Source organism: Eublepharis macularius, chromosome 4, assembly GCF_028583425.1.
Source record: "Eublepharis macularius isolate TG4126 chromosome 4, MPM_Emac_v1.0, whole genome shotgun sequence".
Taxonomy (NCBI): domain Eukaryota; kingdom Metazoa; phylum Chordata; class Lepidosauria; order Squamata; family Eublepharidae; genus Eublepharis; species Eublepharis macularius.
This window is the reverse complement of record NC_072793.1, coordinates 73,400,427-73,415,532: the sequence shown is the minus strand read 5'-3', so window position 1 is coordinate 73,415,532 and position 15,106 is coordinate 73,400,427. Positions and strand designations below refer to the sequence as shown.

The following is a 15,106-nucleotide window of genomic DNA, read 5'->3' as shown; positions in this document are numbered from 1 at the left end:
AGACATGCAAGTGATAACTGAAGATATTAATTTAGATACAGGGAAAGATAGATGGGCTCCCGCAACATAGTAAAGCAGAAAAGGCAACAAAAAGAAAATATACCCAATCCAACAATTCCATCTTGAAAGATGCTGAGTAGTGCGGGAAGAACTGAGGGTTCTCAAAGACCAGCCTGAACTGGGTAGAGTCCTAAACAGGGCAGCAAAGAAACAACTTAATGAACACCAGTAACTTTCCAAGCCACTTCCAACTGCAAAAGAAGCAAAATTAATGTCACCTAACTTTTAACTTACAACTTTTAACTGAGCTCACACAAAAGACGTGCCCCTATAGATTTAACTCAGTTGTAACCCCAACAATCACTGCCTCTTTTCTCCGCAACATTCGTGCAACATTGTCTGAAGCTGATTCACAGTAGGCAAAAATCAGAAGCTGCTGTCCAGTGTATTTTTTATTGTTATTCACAAACCACAGTTCAAACTTCTGTTCCTGCAACTTTCCACCTCTCCTTTCCAGAATGATTTCATTTCTGTTCTAAACAGAGATTGTATCTGTAGACTAAAAAGTTAAGGAAAAGTGATGGTGACTGCTAAAGAGTATTCAACAGAGCCCATAGACTTCAATTGACCTAGAACAAGGTAACTGTGGCCAAATTTCAGTCAGATGGAGAAGGGGTGGGGGAGGTTGAACAGAAGCTAAAACAATTTTAGAAAAACTATCCATGAAGACTTGGATCCAGTGTCAGAAGAGGACAGGAATCTGATGTTTTCAGTTATTACATCATCAAAGGAATTCTAGCAGGTGTAGCTTTTCTTATCACAACATGATAAAAACTGCCCCACAGCATGATAAAACTCCATCTCCTACACAAAATTAAAATGATAAGAGCCCTGTATATCTGATCACCTTAATGTAAATCTTTGTAGCTATTCTAAAGTAAACCTGCAATGGCAACAAGCCTAGAGAAAATCTGATTAAATAAAATTAGCTTCTATAAACAAGGGATAAGTTTACAAGGGATAACTTTCCTACTTTACAGCAACAGCCTTGACTGCCAAAAGCCAGTCTAAACTTTCCTACAAAACAGCAAATTTAACTTTCTATAAGCTATTTTTCATTCAGCCTGATATATTTTTCTACTTCATTATCCAATAAATGTTTAGAGGTCAAGTGCAGTCTTAAGGCCAGGGTTTCTTAACCCCAATGAGAAGCTATGTGAACTCTTGCCCATTCTGGAACCAAAGCCTCACTTGCAAAGATACGTATGGCATTGTTTTGAATATAAATTTTCAAAATTAGTCCATGACATTTAAGGACTGTTGGTGAAAAATGAGTTAGTTATCTGTTGGTAAATAACATGCTGCTGATGCCTTTGTGCATAAAGTTCAAAGCATCTAAGACTCCAGCTACACAGCTTCATCTGAATTTTCCTGCATTACAAAGAGCAAGTCCATTCCCATCTTTGCAACCTCAGTTGCAAAGGGTGAAAAGCAAAAGATAACAGATTAAATTATATGCTAGTCAGACAGGTGAGAGGTTCACAACCATTTGCCAAGCCAGTTAAAGAAAGAAACCTTCCAAACATCATGCCGTTACCTGACACACATGATAGATACATGAGCAAGGACACAGAGCAAGCTATTTGCTACTGTGAATTACACCCTGCAGAAGGGAACACCAGAGGCTAAAACAAAATCAGCATTTAAAAAAGTAAGTTTCAGGCGGGTACCTGTGTTGGTCTGCAGTAGATCAGTAGGATTAAGAGTCCAGTGGCATTCAGAGACCAACAAGATTTTCAGGGTATAAGCTTTTGAGAGTCAAAGCCCCCTTCTTCAGATACAAAATTTAAAGACACAGTGAAAGCAATAAACATGGAGCTTTATTTTCACAAGAATAAAAGATTGGTATGAAAGAGAAAAGAGAGGACAGCCAAAAGCTACAAGAAGCCTATGAGAGAGGAACAGACTGTCAGGGGATGCCAGAGTGCAGTAAGCAAAGGCAACCAATGAAGATGGCATCAATAGAGGGGGAAAGGCATGTTAATAGATCTTAGCATGTCAACAAGTAGTCTACAAAAATGAAAGGCAGTAGGGCACTGATGGGACATTCAACTGGGTGCCAGTGTGAAGATTAATAAGAAAAAAGATGGATATCTGAACATATATTGACAAAATTAGACTGAAAGACTAGAAAAGGACAACAGGACCAATACAAAGTGGAGGGGGCAGGAACGGAAGACATTAATGTCTCACTGAGATACTGAAACAAAAGGGAAAATGGGTGCTTTGGATGATGACAGGTCCCAGTAAGGGACAGTAGCAATGAAATGCAGACAAGCAGAACATCTCAGAAGGTGCTAAAAACGGGCAAGAGGGTAGTATGGGGAACCTGTGGGAAATCAATAAGAGCTACAATAATCAAGTATAGTAAGCATTCCAAGCCTGGGGGTTTATGGAGAGGGCAGAAAAGAGACAAAGAGGAGAGAACACAGGCAGGCTGCAGAACTGGCTGAAAAACAAACTGAATTTTTAAAAAGAAACTTTTAAAAATTCATCCAGACTTTTATTTCATACTTTGGGAAATATTGAAAGTATGAGAAAAGTATATGTTGTGGGGAGGAGGAAATATGGAAACATGTTCATTTTGAGCAGTTTGTGGTTCCCAATCTATTAGTTTATTGGGATGCTAGCTGTCCTGAAAACTGAACATACATCTCCCCTGTGAAGACTGCCAGTCATCCACTAGAAAAGCTTACTGGCACTTGGGAAGAGGAGTGTAACTGGAGCGGTATTTTCTTTAAAAAAGAGGCATGCATGGGGTTAGGAGCTGGTGTTCGGCCCTTGAGCTTCAGCATGTGGAAAGTACCTTTTCCTCAGCGTGGTGTAAAACCAGTCAGCCCACACACTTCTGGGATGACTGGGGAGAGGGAGTGCTTTCAGAAAAGAACGTGCGTCTTGCAGGTGGGCTTGAGCCCCGGGACCGCGCGCTTCTTTTTTACAAAAGCGCATTGGCTAAGAGGACTCTCGAAGAGCGGCCGCAAGAGAGGCGGAAGGGAAAGGAGGATGAGCCGCTGGCAGAACGAATGCCTGTAAGGGAATGCGGAGAGGCCGAAGGCGGGCGGGAGGGCGAGCGAGCGAGCGGGGACGGGAAAGCGCCCGCGTGTCCGCAAGAGGCGAGCGGGGGGGGGGGGCGGAAAGGCGGGAGCAATTCGGTGGCAGAGATGGAGGAGGAGATGAGACGCCCCCGGCGGAGCCCGCGGGGAGCCGGGAGTTTGAGAAGGTAAACAACAGCCACGCCCCCTACAGTCCTTCGCCCACCGCGCAGCTCCTTCGCAGCCACTGCCTGTACATTTCCATTCTCGAACCGCTCCGGGCCCCCAGCGGCGTGGCTCTCGCCCTCCCCGCCCCCGCTGCAAAACGGCTGCGAAAGCCATCGGCGCCCCAGAACGCCTGTGCCAGGCAACGCCAGCGGGGCTCGCCCACCCCGGCGAAAGGCGGCGCTCCTCCGCCGCCTGCCTCCCGGGCGCATTGTTTGTGTCTGTTGCCAGAGCTGGCAGGTACCCCACAACCCCTGCACGTGAGAGGAGTGGATCATGTGGGTCCGTCAGCTCCAAGAAACGCTCCCAAACGTGCTGCGTATCAACAAAAATGAAACTCGTGCCTCTCCGAATTGTCCCCTGTACGCGCACACACATTACACAGCCTACACGCAGACACATACTTCCCCCCCTCCACCCCTTCCGGGTGTGTAGTATTATTCCCGAACCTTCCCCCTTGGATCAACGTCCTCCCAATAAATGGTGACTCTTGACCCTTCTCGCCCACCCCTCTTTCTTCGCGACCTTTTGGGGCAAGCTGTGCCGCAGTCATTAATTCGAGGAAACCGTTCCCGGCAGCTCCCGATCCTTGGAAAAGTTGTTGTTTACATTCCTGCCGCCTCCCTTTTAAAACATGACTGACCAACATGCGCAATCTAGGTCTAAAAACGCTGCACACTTCCCTACCCCCCCCCCCCGTCCCTCCTTTGCAGGCAGCTCAGTTAGGAAGCACTAAAACAAATGCAAGGGGAGGGGAAGAATCAAGAGAAGCTGCAAAAAAAAAATGGAGCAATTCTCCACCCTTTTACCTTGGCTGCGAGAGAGCGTCCTCCAAGAGTTGAGAATGTCCCTGGGGTTACAAGAGAGGAGCCGGGGTGATGCTCCAGAAACGTAAATGTTCATAGACTATTCCTTTGCAAAGATTAATCCGGTACCATTGCGGAGGGGGCGAACCATCCGCCCCGTAAGATCCGAAGATGATTTTAGGATTAGATACAAAGTAACTCCATAGATGCAACCCAAAAAAGCCCCCAGAATTGCTTCCAGCTGAGATGGCCGCTCTGTGCAAAATCCAACAAGCCCTGCGTGCGTGTTTCTGTTTCTTTTTTAAATCCAGACTTTTCTGATCTCTTTGCAATTGCCCGAAATTCTACGGCTTCCCCTCCTTTTTTCCCCTGCTGGCGAAGAAAAGACTTCTTCAAAGGAGTATATAAATTCGGGTGATGCTGGCGCTTTCTTCCTGTCTCTCCCCCCGTCCCCTCAAGCCCCCTTCCCTCAATTTCTTCTTTCCTTGCTTGTTTCTTCCCGACGAGCAGCAGGTCCAGGTGCAGCAGGAGCAGCAGACGTGGGTCCCATCCCTGATTGTGTTAGGCATGTGTTGCCTCCCACCCCGACGCCCTCCTCGCCCAGCCCTCCCTCTTCTTCACCTCCCGCCGATACGCTGAGTCCCCATGGCTCTTCTCTCGTGCCCGGGGCAGCTGGAAAGGGGTCGGGTTGCACACCCTGCCCGGCTCTCCTCTTTCTCTCTCCCTCTGCAAGCCCGATCAGGTCACTTTCGCAACGATCTCCAGCCTGGCTGACATACAACGGCGGCGGCAGTGCACAGGCAGATCACAGGGCTGCAACACTTTCTTCGCTTCCTCCCCTTCTCAGGCACACGCTCCCCCTCCCCCCTCACCTCCTCGGAGCTATGCACAGGCGTACACTAGCCTGCTGCTGCAACCTTACAAAAAATAAGCTTATACTTAACCAAATCTTTTGGCGCCATATTAATGACGTACTTCAAATTTGCCATTTCTTCCTGCGTCAAAAAGACGTTTCTTGCAAAGAACGGATGAGGTCCAAGCCGAGCGGGGGATCAAAAAAGCCCTCCTGATGGAAGAAGGGAAAGACCCTCTCAGCGAAAACCGCGGGGGGGGGGGTGCATTAACTAGAAGCGCGCAAAAGATGAGGGCGGGAAGGGGGCAGAATGGCGGGGGGGGGCATTAAGATCAGAATTGTGTCCTGTGGGTCAGAAAGTTATTCAGGAGGAAAAGGTGAAGAGCATCGATTATGCCATCACCTTAGGGGGGAAACACAGTCGTTTGAATTCCGACCGTCCTCCAGACCTTTTCTGGCCGGACCAAGCTGGCGCTCCATACTTGCTCCTTTTCAGTAGCAGCGCCAAGGAGGACGAGGGGTGGACAGTGAGAAATACGTCCCCTCCCTCCCTCGTGTTGTCCCACGAAACCGCTTGGTTTCAGTCCCTGCAATTCTCTTTCCCAACTCTTTAAGAAGGGGCTTCTTTTAAGCACAGAGAGAGAGAGAGAGAACTTTGCACAGTTTACACAGGAAGAGGAGCAGCCAGGTCCGCCCTCCCGGAGTTCTCGACTTGACCTTGTGATGCACAAACAATACGCTTCACCCGTTGTTGCCGTTGCTCTCGCCTGTCTTGTTTGCTGTGGTGGCGGCAGCAGCCGAGAGCTCCCGCCGACAGCCAGCTGGCCACACCCACAGCTGCCTGCTTGCTCCAGGCGGCACCGACTCTTGGAGAATAACAGTCGTTTCACCCAAGGAGAAATCTTGGGAGGGAGGCGCAGAGGAGGCTGCCCGCCCTTCTGCCGGATCGACATCTCGCCCACTCAAGGCATCAGCCTCGCTGTTGTAGGTGCAGCACAACACACTCCCCCCGCCCCCCGTAGCTGTTTTACTGTAGCATCTTTCTCAAAAAGACCCAGGGTGATGTTCTGATGTTTATGGATACTATGCATTTCCAGAGAGACAAGATTGAAAAGTTTCAAAAAAGCTGCTTCTGGAATCTAAAGGTCTGCGTTCAATTCTTCTCCACTATTTCCATAGGGCCCTTACTGATGTTCAAAGCATATTTCTTAAATGGGAGAACTCAGTCGTCCCACAGGCACCTGCACACATGCAGTCTTTAAGTCTAATTGCAGCTGGGATCATCAGCTTGGTACCATTTCATATGAGCCTGGATTTACCTCAGACATTTACCTCACCTCACTGTCTTAGCCCCTCAGCGGAAACATGGGAATATTGATGGCCAGCCAGCCTCAGAGGCTTCTGAGATAAGGAAGCAGATAATGATTACTGGGTGGTTTGAACAGAAAAAGGGTCTAGATTAGAATTGGAAATGGTACATCCAAAAGTCAACCATTTTAAGCAGGTGTTCTCTTCATCAATGTTACTTCCAAAGAAGCATTACAAAATCACAGAAATTGGCTATGTTATACATTTTGTTACTGAAGTGAAAAATAAAAAAGATGCCTTCTTCCATGAAACTGGAGCACAGTTTTGAGGCATGAAAATAGCACCACCAAATCAAATCTACTCCCCAAGCAGTACAGGACTGGTGCATGAGTGCTGTCTAATGCTAAGCCAAATATTCCTCTAAGATCTGTCATTATCGTAGACAGCTTGTGCATTTTCATACTTTTAAAGCTGGCCTTTATTTGGCTTCAGAAAATCCTTCTGTTATCTATCACCTTTTCACTGTTGTTGGAGATGTATTCATAAACAGACAACACTGCCTTATACTAATTAAGGCCATTGATCTTACATAGCTTAGTATTTTCCAGGTCCCAGGCAGGGAAAGGTATTTCCCACCAGTGCTACCTGAAATTTTTTTCAACTGCAATATCCAGAGGTTGAATATAGGATGTTCTGCATGTGCAAGCATGTTCTTTACCATTAAGCTGTACTCAGGGGTAATTTTTTTCAGAATATCTCCATAACTAAATCCCCTCATCACCAGTTGAACTCATTGCTTTATAAAATAACCTGTTTGCATTAGCAGAAAGGAGACTAGATTGCATGCTTGTTGGTTCTTCTTTACAATTGTCAATATCTATGCATGTCCCATTAACTTGCAACAGACTTATGGCAACCCCAGCAAGGAGCTTTCAAGGAAAGCAAGAAGCAGAGGTGGTTTGCCATTGCCTTCCTCTGCAGAATCTTCTTTGGTGGTCCCCCATCCAAGTACTGAGCCTGCTTAGCTTCCATAATCTGATGAGATCGGATTATACCATTCCATTCCACATCCCTAACAATTGTCAAGAACACCCTAAAAAGATGTATCTCCCGCTAGCAATGGTACTTTACCTTAGGTCTTGAAACAGTGGCTGGCCCAAGGTCACCCAGTGAGTTCAACAGCAGAATTGAAACCATGCCTCTCCAGTTCTATTTAGACACTGCAGTGCCAGCTCTTGGAATTGCTGCAGGTCTTTGGGGAACAATGATTTCGGGGATCCTTATTACAATAACTATTTTTTTAAAAATCCAGGATGAACATACATCTCTCAGCAGTTAACACTAAGAAAAGTTATTGTTAGAGAACAAATGGAATTCAGCCAAGTAGCTGGGGACTTTCATAGTACCATTCAAACAATGTGGAATGTTTAACACTTTGTTAACATTACTTTAAGCATTTAGACTGTTGCATATTTCTCGAACTTTTAAATGTTTTTAAAAGTTTCAGATCACTGTATTGCATTCATTAGATCTAGCTGTGGCTAATTTGATTACTACCTACAGCAGTATGTATTACAGATATAATAGTCAAATTGGTAGTGTACTTTAGAATCATTGTTGGAATTGTCATATGCAGATTTACTCATCCGTTGCTTGACAGACCAATGGATTTTTACTCAGCTTGGTCCTAAATCAGACTCTGTTGGTCCTATCTTCTGATCTGCTGGTCATTGCATCACACTGTCATGAAGGTATTACATTTTCTGGCCTATTTGAAGAGCCATGCAGTCAGATGTGGAAGAAAGGTAGTGCCTAACTTAAACCGGTTAAGATTCATATATCCCAGATAAAAATCTATGAGGTATCGATTAGATTTTACAAATCCTGATCACAAATTTGGGTTTCTATGTCTGCCATTTGGAAAAAAAAATCAAAGTGTTGTGAGCTGCCATGATCCTTGGTAAGTCATGAACGGGTGAAGAACTGGATAGGTAGCATGGTGTGGCTGCTGCACATGTGCTTTGCATATTCCAGTGTGTAATGAAACAGATCAACAGGAAAAACACAAAACTACATTGTGGTCTGTCTCTCATGATGCTTGAGCCAACTGGGCAAAAATTTAATCAATTTTCCTATGTCCTTTCACACTTTGTGCTACTACTTTGTGGCACTCCATAATTTTTAAAGGATCCTTAGCAGTATTTTTTCCCTTGTATAGGTTCTTAAATTGCGGGGTGGAGAATCATGTCATTTTTATAAGAGGTTCAAGAAGATCACCTGTGAATCCATTTGCTAGCCCCACCCCAGTCCTAAGATAGTCATAACCCATATTGATGAACAGGTCTTAATGGAGTCAAAATAGTAGTGATCTATCCACATGGCAACAACAGAGTACCACTGGTGGTTCATGCTGGATTTGATCCAGAAAGGCAGAAATAATTCGCCAAAGTATCTGTTACAACTTAGACTCTACATTAGTAATGATAGTGTTAGATGCTGCCAGGGTGCTAACCTATCAGTAGTTTGGGATAGTTTTCAGTTTATTTAGTCTGAGGATACAGACATGATCCTTGGACATTTGAGACTTACCACCTGCTTGTATGACCTTTGCTCTTCCTGGCTACTTAATTCTCCCAGAGCGGGTGGGGGTGGGGCTGGGATGGTTGGGAACTAGCTGATGCCATGGTTGCAGAGAAATAACATTTCTTCACTGCTGTCACTGCTACTTAGGAATCCCAGGTCCTCCAGTGGGAGCGGGGGATCCCCTGCTCTCACCCTCCATCCCCACCAACATTCACCTGGCAGGGATGGAGGCGGGGGGAAGGCAAGGAAACAGGTGTTCCAGGCACGCTCCTGGGGCAGTGTAACAACGTCACTCCCGGGAGAGCTCTTGCGGTTCACAGCAGGTTGATTTGGGCCCCAAGCAGGAGAGAGGCTTAAGAATGAAGTGAGTGCCAGATCCTCACCTCCCACTGGGAGGGTAAGAGGATCTGGCAACTCTACTGCCACTTCATAAGTCTTCTAATGGGCTCAGATTCCATGCAAGTTTTCAGCCAGTGACTTTCTAGACATCTCCAGTCCTCTTTAGGTCACCCAGCTCAGTGGTAAACCATGGGGAGGGCTTCCATTCCAAGGTTGGGAGGGGTCGATGAGCAGCAATCTTGTCAATAGCTTCAAGGAGCTTCATATTCCAAGCTCCCTCCCATAGAGTATGATTTTGGAATCCTAGAAGGATCCATGAGGCTCCTTGGACAGATGATTTTAATGGCTCTCCCTTTTTTCAGAATGTGGAGACCATATTCACCTTTGTCTCCAGTAGGTAGTGGTCAGACCATGGTTCAAGCTATATCTCTAGTCCTGAAACCAGACCTCCCCTAAAAGGCTCAGGACAAAAAAATTAAGTTCAAGGTGTGGCCTCTTTCTGTCATGCAGCAATTTTATTTTTCATCTTACATGACAAACAGCAATGCTCCTTTCTTATGAAATTTTCCCAAAAGTTCAAAATCTCCTTTATCTCCTTCCACTTCACTATGACCCATTGCTCTGTTTTAAAATGCAAAACATTTCAAGTACGCTTTATTTCTAAACTTTTGTTTGAAAAAAAAAGCAAAATCAAGTTTAACACATAGCCAATACTTAGATTGTACATTAGGTGCAATCAATCAATTAAATAAATAAATAAAACCAATACGCACAAAACTTGGTTTTCAAAATTCCATGGAAGCCCTTTTGGCCTCCAAACTGAAAGAACAGATAGCTAAAGAAGGGGGATGATTAAGAAAGAAAATAACCTTTGAACAATTAATCACTAGAAATTTAAAACACCTATTAGTAAAAAATTATAAAATGTTGCCGCATTATGACACTGAAACAGAGCAAGAAAAAAATGTATGATAAAATGGATGCAAAATTTTGGAGAAAACATACATGAGTCAGTGGGAAAATCGATGGACTAAGGAAATTAAGTTTACTGAATGTCAAATATTAAGGGAGAACTGGTAAAAAATGTTCTTTAGATGGCACTTTACTCCTAAAAATATAGCAAAAACAAATAAAGATTATAATGAGAAGTGCTGGAAATATCAGAATACAGATGCAGCATTTTATCACATAGTGTGGACATGCAAGAAAGCAAGAAAATATTGGATAGAGATACGTGCAAAAATGTAAAAGATACTAAAATTTAAGCTTACCATGGATCCAAAAAATATGCTATTAAATATTTTACTAAGCGATATTACAAAAATACATAGTAAATTATTTAAGTATATGGTGATGGCAGCAAGAGTAACATTTGCAGTGAAATGGAAGGCAGTGAGATGCCCAGACCTGAAAGAATGAAAGAGTAAATGAATACGTGACACAATGGCAAAATTAACATCTTTTATATATAACAGACTGATTTCAGAATTTCAAGAAAAATTGAAAGTTTTTTTCCAGTTATATGGCTGAAAATCAAGAATAAAATTAAGTTAACAAAGAGAATGATAAAGGAAAGTGTTAGGTAATACATGCGTAAAATAAAATGTTATTTGTTAATAAAAATGTTATTAGACATGGAGGTAGATGGAAAAGATAGACAAACAACTCAGTCCTAAGCCACGAGACAGCGCCGTCGCTCGTGCATGGACGTAAATGTGGCGCCACCTCACTCCTCCCTATGGACTAATATCAGAGAGTCCCACTGGTGGCCGAGCGAGGCGAGACGAGGCGAGGCACAGTTGCAGCCAAGACCACTCGCCTACTGTTCCCCTGACAACCCCGCCCACACCAGCCAATGGCTGCACCGCTCCCTTGACAGGCGAATGAGGGGAAAGCAGAGGCGCAGCCAATGGGGAGGGCGCGATTCCCCGCTGCTCACCAACACCCCCTCATCAGGGAGCAGACATCCCTGCCGGGGAGAGGGGGCAAAGGTAACACTGAAGGTAAAGATTGGACACCCAGCCTCTTGCCCATCCAGCTCCCAATTCTGATGAGGGCCTGGTCAGTGGCTGCAGCTCAGCACACCAGCAAATCCCCTCATCACCCTCAGTCCTGAGGTGATGCCCCCCCTTGTGGACTGACAGCCCCTCCCCATACTAGATTTCCCAAGTCCATCCCTGCTTCCGCAAACGGCGAAAAGGAGGGGGGTGCCCAGTAACTACAAACAGCCTATCCCCTGGCAGAAACTTCCCACATGCAGCAACCATCTTCCTGGCTTATCAGATACCAACAGTTCAGACTATCAGAGAATGAAAGTCCTCAGCCCCCCCCCCCGCCCCAGACATTCATGGGCCACAGTTCAATTCCTACCCCACTGCCTGAAGTTACATTGAGGAGAGGAAGGGGGCAGGGAGGCTGGATGGGGCGCCACTTGAAACATTTGCAGGGATGTGTGAGAGGACATTCCGGTAGGGAGTTGAGGGGCCAGCTACTGGCAATGTCAGGCAAGCATGAAAACACAGCAGTTTGTTGTTTTTCAACATGTTTTATTAGACTGGAAAAAGTGCCAATGTCCCTCGGCTGGAAAGGGAGCCAAGGCAGTTTGCTTAGCCCTCGTTCCGTGCTCCCAGGGGTGAGGCCGAGATGTGGATTGCCTTGGGAAACTGCTCCCTGAATCTGAATGACACTTGCGGAGGATTGGGGGGGGGGCTGAAGCAGACATGCTCTGTCATCTCCCGGACGAGTCATGACGTACCTGCAAGGGAAAGAGACACATGTGCTGCAAGTAACCCAGCCCAGTCCATGGTCGAGGCCAAGCCCACATTCCAACATCTGGGAAGATGCACATAGTAGAGAGCAGCAGTGGCAGCCCCACAGGTGCAGCTAGTGACCAGATGATGCATGACCCTCTGGTGAGGAAGCACTCTGCCTTGGGGTGATTTTACCTTTAAGGGAGAAAGTCAACAGGTAGTTACAAACACCCGGTCAAGAGTAGTATTCTGGGCAACTGCCTCTGGGGCAAGCAGGGGCTGCCGCCACCATTCCTTCCCCCGCTGAGCCTCACCTGAAGAGGCTAGTGGTCAGGCAAGTTCAGGTGAGGGGGCAGCCGGCACAAATCAGCAAGCCGGGTTAGCCGCTGCCCCCATCTCCTTCTTACCAGTAAGCGTTCCCTCGCATCTTACTGAGCTGGAACTTCAGAGTCAGATAACCTGCAAGGAGACTTGAGTGGTTATGGTTAGTTAGCTAGACGTTCTGGACTTTGCCCTTCTTCCCTTGAGCAAAAAATATGCTATTAAATATTTTACTAAGCGATATTACAAAAATACATAGTAAATTATTTAAGTATATGGTGACGGCAGCAAGAGTAACATTTGCAGTGAAATGGAAGGCAGTGAGATGCCCAGACCTGAAAGAATGAAAGTTTGGTGTAGCCAGTTCCCTTGAGCCAGTTTGGTGGAGCCAGTTTGGTGTAGTGGTTAAGAGCGTGGAACTCTAATCTGGAGAACCGGGTTTGATTCCTCACTCCTCCACTTGAAGCCAGCTGGGTGACCTTGGCCTAGTCATGGCTCTCTGGAGCTTTCTCAGCCCCACCCACCTCACAGAGTATTGTGTTGTGGGGATAATAATGACATAGTTTGTAAACGGCTCTGAGTGGGCATTAAGTTGTCCTGAAGGGCGGTATATAAATAGAATGTTGTTGTTGTTATTATAAGTGCAAAGTTCTCTCTGTTTTCCTGCTAAGTCCCCTCTAGTGCACTCTCCCGCCTCGTGCACAAAGTCTCATGGCAGAAGGCAGACGGGCAGAGCCTTTGGCCATGTACTCACCTCCCTGAGGTCATGAGCAGTGCAGCCAGACGTTTTGTAGGGTGTGTGAGCAGGTGATTGGGTGCAGGGAGGGACGCTTGCCCACCCTGGAAGCGCACGTGGATTGGCCTCCATGGTAGTTCCCATCCTATGCTCCTTTGGGCCACAGAGGCGGGGCTGGGCATCGGGAGGGGGCGTGAGTTTTCCCCGTACAATGGGCACCTATGGGCTACGCCTCCTTTTTTCATGGCGTAACTTTCTACCACTGCAGGGAGCGCTCCAGGGCCTGGAGTGGCTTTGGAAGCGGACTAACTCACGCCCCACCCCACCCCCTTCCACTCCGGCATGGGGAATTTCGCCATACTTGTGCCTCCACCTGGCCGCCAGGCATGCCCACTGGTGGCAACTCGACTGCAGTAATGCGCCTCGGGCGGGCACTGGCAGAAAAGGGTTTATGTCGACGTAAGAGCCATTTATGCCCGCACAAGCCTCAGTTCTCTCCCTATGCACTCCCTGCCTTAGGATTGAGCTGCCCATATATTTAAGTAGAAGTGAAATATTAAAAGTAAATTTAAGTAAGTTCCATATAAATATATATTGAATATACATTATTATTATTATTTTTAAATAATTTTTTTATTGGCATAAAACAATTACAACATACAAGCTTAAACAACAACAAACAACAAACAATCATTTCCATATAACATGTTTTGTAACTAGAGGAAGGGAAGCATATAAGGTTAGGGTTATATACACTTATGAAGCTTATGAACGTATAAGCTACAGCGTAAAATCACTGGATAGAGTTATTGTTTGTAATATTTTTTACTTTGGTTGAATGTTATATTTCTCAACATAGTCGAAGAATGGGGACCATTTTTCCACGAAGTTGGATTTCTCAGGAAACTTTTCAGCTACATAAAGATCATTGTGGGTCTTTTCCACAATAAAATGATTCCACACTTTTTCGAACCATACTTCAACTGAAGGGGCTGAATCTTTTTTCCAAACCATCGCTATCTCATTTTTTGCTACTACCAGAAAAGTTGCAATCAAATCTTTTCTAATTTTAGGTATTGGTAAATCACCCCATTGATTTAAGAAAATAAGCTTGGGGTCAAATGGGACTACATACCCTGTTATTGCTCTGACTTCTTCAAGCACCTTTCCCCAATAGTTTTTAATAAATGCACATCTCCACCAACAGTGGGCAAACATCCCCTCCTCTCCGCATTTCTTCCAGCACTGTGGGGAGGCCAAAGAGTATATATGTGATATTTTTTTAGGTGTAAGATACCACCTATGCACTATCTTGAAGGTTTGTAACTTAGTTGAAATGACATTTGACTTGAATATGTCTGATGTCCATATTTTTTCCCAGGTCTCCAAAGATTGATCTACGTCACAGTCTGTGGCCCAGCTGGATTGACATGAGATATGTTTTTTGTTCACCGTGTTTAAAAGAATAGAATAAAGCAACGATATCATTCCCTTTTTTTGCGCTGTATAGGAACGCAATACCATTTCAAATTCTGTCAGTGGCTCCTTCAGTATTGATTGCAAGCCTATTTTTTCTGTCATGCTCTTAATTTGTAGATATCTAAACCATAACAGTTTTTGTTTTAGTATGTTTTCTATCTCTGCTTTTCCCAATAGACCAGCATTTGAAGTTAAATCAATTAGTCTTGTCATCTTGGCCCGTCGAAATATGTTTTGGAAAGCTGGGTCTGTACCTGGAAAAAACCAGGTTTGATTCATGAAAGAGGAGAATCTGGATATTTCTGGAACAAGTTTATATTTGTCCCATGTCTTCAGTATTGCTAATAAAAACATGTTTTGGTGAATGCTACTGGGTCTGTTTGTTTGCTTATTCCATATTAAATCGTTGAAAGTACATTTGTCCATAAGGGTATTGTAAAGGGTAACCCAGTCTGCTGTGTTATTCATGGAGATGAGTTGGAGTAGATTGAGTAGTCTGATCGCTGTCTGGTATAAATTAAGATCTGGAAAATTAAAGCCACCATCTCTAGTTTTCCTTCGTAGTGTGGCGAATGGGATCCTAGGGTGCTTATTTTGCCATAGGAAGCTATTGA

General features: G+C 45.1%; 1 protein-coding gene across 2 annotated transcripts in view; it reads right to left on the bottom strand.

Annotated features, from left to right (window-relative positions):
- The window catches only part of JADE2 (jade family PHD finger 2), a 245,191-nt gene extending 240,215 nt beyond the window's left edge, over positions 1 to 4,976 (bottom strand). The window contains exon 1 of one of the 2 annotated variants that reach the window (XM_054976016.1): positions 4,127 to 4,976. The gene's annotated coding sequence lies outside the window, so the exon portion shown is untranslated. Of the gene's footprint in view, positions 1 to 3,842; positions 3,894 to 4,126 lie in introns of those variants that run through there. The other variant, XM_054976017.1, reaches the window with a different exon arrangement.
- Between the last annotated feature and the right edge of the window lie 10,130 nt (positions 4,977 to 15,106).